A 5,219-nucleotide genomic window follows, 5' to 3' on the forward strand; every position below is an offset into this window, starting at 1 on the left:
ATACTGAAGCAAGAGCCCTGGTGGAGTCTGTTGGAAATGCACCATCATGATAGGTAATTTGAGATTCCACCGCACATCAGTCAGAATGGCTAAGATCAAAAATTCAGGTGACAGCAGATGCTGGCGAGGATGTGGAGAAAGAGGAACACTCCTCCATTGTTGGTGGGATTGCAAGCTGGTCCAATGGAAATCATTCTGGCGGTTCCTCAGAAAATTGGACATAGTACTACCAGAGGATCCAGCAATACCTCTTCTGGGCATATACCCAGAAGATGTTCCAACTGGTAATAAGGACACATGCTCCACTATGTTCATAGCAGCCTTATTTATAATAGCCAGAAGCTGGAAAGAACCCAGATGTCCCTCAACAGGGGAATGGATACAGAAAATGTGGTACATTTACACAATGGAGTACTACTCATCTATTAAAAACAATGATTTCATGAAATTCTTAGGTAATTTGAAATACCTTCTACTGTCCTGACAGTGACAGACAGGGGAGCTCAGGTCCTCCTATGTAGAGGAGAGGTGACTGACTTCAGGAGAGGGAGTCAATTCACTCTCACACACACAGCATCTTGATTCCAGGAAAACAAACTCTTAAGACTCCTTCTAAAACTAGTGTCTCTTCCTGGTTCCTCAGCTCTGGCGGTTCCAATCAGTGGGTTATCAAGCATCTGTATGTACGTTTGTCTGCATTTTCCTGCGCCTTGGGGATATACCAGTGAACAGAATCCATAAACATCCCTGCCTGCACAAACCTTGCATTTGAGCTGGAGCTGGGGCTGGGGTGATAGGACATAAACATCCTGCGACATAGGTAGATTATAGATGGTGTGTTACAAAGGGGCAGCCGCTACAGGGGGCCAGCGTGGAGCCAGCGGGAGCAGAGGGAGGCCAGCAGGTCTCTGCCTGTGGATCTTGACCATTTTGGAGGTCGATCATCAGATAGCCTGCACATCAGATACTTACATTACAAGAATTTTACAGCAGCAAAATCGCAGTTGTGATGTAGCAACAAAAACTGGGAACAGGGGAGAAGGCACAGTGTGCGTTGAAAAGGTGGGTAGTCTGAAATCCTCCAAAATGCACCTGCCTTGGGGACTAGCTTCGCCAACAAGAGACCATGAGACTTCCCTGTAGATGAAGCTATTTCCTCCCAGTTTACCTACCTGCCTGTGTGCATCCTGCCAATCTGGTCCGCATCTGGCCTCCCCTTTGCTGAAATCAGCCCTACATTGCGTTCTATTGTGGTCTGATGACTCTCCCAGCTCCTCCCTGCCCCCACCAGCTTCCTCTCGCTGGAGCTGCTCCTAAGGAACGTCTTGCTGGCCTAATACCATCTGCATCCTGATGCTGGAGACTTCATGAGAAGGAGGAAGGCTAATTTGGTGGTGAAGCCCCACGTGGAGCAGAGGCTTGTTCAAGTAAGTGCCGAGCAGTCTCTCTGCTTGGGTTGGAAGCTGCTTGGCTGGACACTCTGCTCTCCGTATTCACTGACAGATCTTTTCTGTCACCTCTGAAGTGTCCGATCAACTTAATCCCTTGGTGCCAATCCTGCTGCTGTATCTCATTAAGTGTCTTGTTGATCCAATAGATTGAGGCCCTGGAGCTGCCTCCTCTCCCATCCCCAGGACCTCCTGAGAAGCTTAGCAGACCTCAGCTTCTCTGCTTCTCCTTCTCCTGACCGCAAGTCACCCTAACTTGGAGACATACATGCCCTATAGGTTACATAGGCCTAAGTGTGACAGAGATAGCATGACCCCCGAGAAGATCACTGGGAAGACCCTTTCTACCAGCAGTTCTCAACCTGTGGATTGCTTATCAGATATGTCGCATATCGGACATTTATATTACAATTCAGATGAAGTAGCAACAAAATAGTTATAAGGTTTGGGGGGTCACCACAACATGAGGGACTGCATTAAAGGGTTGCAGCATGAGGAAGGTTGAGACCCTCTGCTTTAGACTGTTACATTTTTGGATCACCACCCTTGGTTACAGACCACCAGCTAAGGACCTAGTTGGTCATTCCATCTCTACCTTTGCACCCTCCTATCTATGCAGACCCAATGACTGGCATCCTCTAAGCATGTCACCCAAGTCCCCTTTACTTTTGATTCTAACTAGTTTCCTAGAAACATTTCCATAGAGTCCAGGGATCTAGAAGACATGCTGAAGCCGCCTCCAGCCCCCTCTTCTATCTCTGTAATATTATCTCCTGCCTGTGAGGGGCTACGAGGGCTAAGGAGGTCGGTCGCTACGGCTACTCTAGAATGATGACTAATTGTACCGAGTACTTGAATCTGGCTTATGATAACAGAGTAGCAAAGTTCAAATACTAAGCTTGCAAACTCTGCCTCCACTGCTGAGCCCTCAGGCCTGGAGCACATGACACTTCTCTGGGCTGTAGTGTCCTATCTGCTCAATGTGGGGACTCCCGGAACCAATGTTCCCCACTCTGCCACCCAGGCTGAGTTCATAATTCAAAGCTCTTAACACAGTAACAGGAAAGCACCCCGTGTTGACTAGCCACTTAGTAAATGTCTTGTCTACCTGTTACTAACTGTTGAACTGAAAGCTGGCTTCAGTATCACTCAAGCAAATCCGTGTGAAGGGATACACTGCCCAGAGCCTTGGGAAGCTTGTTTTCAGCTTTGAATGCTAAAAGAACCTTAAACTCATACCTGAAATCAGAAGCTGCAAGGATAAAACAGGGCCAGTGCATCCCAGCCCCACCGTCGGTTTGCATGGATGGCTGTACTGGAGCCTCTTTGCAGTCCTCTCCTCTGCTCCCTTGCCCCTTCTCTTGTTTTGTTTTGTTGAGATGGGGGTCTCATGGAGCCCAGTCTGACCTTGGACCACACAGCCAATACTGGTCTTGAGCCCTTGGTTTTCCTTTCTCCTGCTCTCCAAGTGCTGGGATTACAGGTACCACCACCCCTGAGTACCTGCTCACTCTCTCGGCAGACTGATCCATCCCTTTGGTTTTTCACGTACAAACATGAGTTTCCCAACCTCAGAGAGATTCTCCTTGGTAACCGCAAGCTAAAGAACTTAACACTGACCTGTTCTATCTTATCTATAGTTCCTGTTCAACTCTGGTCCACAGACCCAATTATTTCTCATATTACTGTCCTCTAATTCAGTTCAGGTTAGGTACCATATCTAGTTGTTCTAATGTTCTTAGAAACTTATGATTCCATCACCAATGAGGCCCTGTCCCTAATATTTGTAGGAAGAGAAAGGGGTACTAGAGAGGTCGTCCATGTACCATATCTCTAAATGCATGAAGATTAGCTTTAAAAATCAACATTAATGTGTTCTACTCTTTCCTTGACAAACATGCTTTCATAATAGCTGGAAGCCCATGTTTGAATGTTGCCTTCTTGAACTCTATGTTAGAGTCAGTGCTGTAGGAACAGCAAACTCCTGACCTCTAGCCTCTTCCTCCTCTCTTCTCATCAGCTCTGGCCACCTGCACTCCTATGAAAACTCCAGTCTGCATTCCCAAGGGCCATCCACTGACCACCAACAGCACGGGCCTCAGCATGGGCTCTAAGGTACCTACACTAGTGACATGATCTAACCCCGGGAGCCCCAGCACATGGAAGGAACTGCAGAGGCCCTAGAAATGAGTACTTGGATCTGCTGGGTCTGAACATGTCTTTGTAGCATCACCTAGAAGGGAAGGAGGGCCCCAGGTGGGCATGGCCTTTGGTCTCACACACCAAACCCCAAGAAGTGGAGTGCAACTCGAGAGGACCAGGGAAGGATGGTTGTAACTGGCTCAGAACAGGGGTCTCCATGCCTGGGCCTGAGGATTTCCTAATTTTTTCAAGGGCCTCAGGCTAATGAAGAATACAGAATCGCCTACCCTCCATGAGTCCAGTGCTTAGGGGTTAGTGAGACCATAGTGTCACCAAGTTTTCAGAAGAGCCTCCCTCTTCCTCTGGCCTTAAGAGTCCTTTGCTCTCCCCTAAGGACAGTGCCATGATGACTTTACTAGGAATATTTGTGTGTGTATCACTGACCTCTTAAACATGCCTTGATATCAGGATCCATGCCTGTTACCCTGCGTTTCTCACCCCTCAGTGCATAGTCTATCAAAGAAGATCATCAGAAAAAGATTAGTGTGTGAGCGCACAAAGGCACGGGCCATGTCCTAGCGGGATGGGTGAAGGCAAAGGAGACTGGATGAATGGACGGTTGGTTAGCTAGATGGGTCAGTACCTGGATGGGCAGGTCTATGTGATGGCGTATATCAACTGGCAACTTGACAGGACCCACCATCACCTAGGAGACAAATCTCTAGGCTTTCTGCGAGAGAATGTCTAGATTCTAGATTGGGTTAACTAAAATGGGAAGGCCCACCCCATTGGCGAAGTGGGTTCTCAACAGACTAGATCGGAGAAAGTGAACTGGACATTAGCATTCATCTTTTTCTGCTTCTAGACTTTGGACATCGTGAGACCAGTCGTCTCATACTCGGGCCGCCACAACCTCCTACTATGGCCGGCTAAAACAGAAAAAACTCTTCTTTCTTCCCTTAAGGCGCTTTTTATCTAACACTGAGAAAAGTAATCAGTAGAGTAGATAAGTGTATGTATATATGGGATAGGTTAGGTGGTGGAGAGATAGAACGATAGACAGGCAGACGATAGACACGCAGACGGTGGATGAATGGCCATTCTTATCTTGCCTGAACAGCAGAACCACATAAAGGCAACAGCAAGTGCTGACAGCTTTAGGAAAAACCTTGAAGTAACTCTGAGATGCTGCACCAGAGACTCTGAGCAGCAGAGCTGGCAAGAGAATCCATCTTATTTGTCTCTAAGAACCACCACTTTAGTCGAGAAGTGCATCAGCTTCTAATCTACAGCCGTAAAGCTCCATCCTTGGCTTAGCAGACATAATCTGCCCACCGTTGTTACCTGATACCTATACACTGGGCTTCATGTCTTCAGCTTGACAGGGGAGGGGACTCATGCCTGTTGCATCATGTGCATCCTATCCTGCCAAAGCCTGGGAACAGATTCTGTTCACACCGAATGACCGAGATGCAGCATCTGTTCACACCGAATGACCAAGATGCAGCATCTGTTCACACCGAATGACCAAGATGCAGCATCAGGCAGGTGGCAAGACTCTGATGCTCTGAGATTGGGTCACTAACAAGTTATCTCTCCAAGTTTCCCAGTGAAATGTCTTACTTCATC

This window comes from Mus pahari, chromosome 1, assembly GCF_900095145.1.
Source record: "Mus pahari chromosome 1, PAHARI_EIJ_v1.1, whole genome shotgun sequence".
Lineage (NCBI taxonomy): Eukaryota > Metazoa > Chordata > Mammalia > Rodentia > Muridae > Mus > Mus pahari.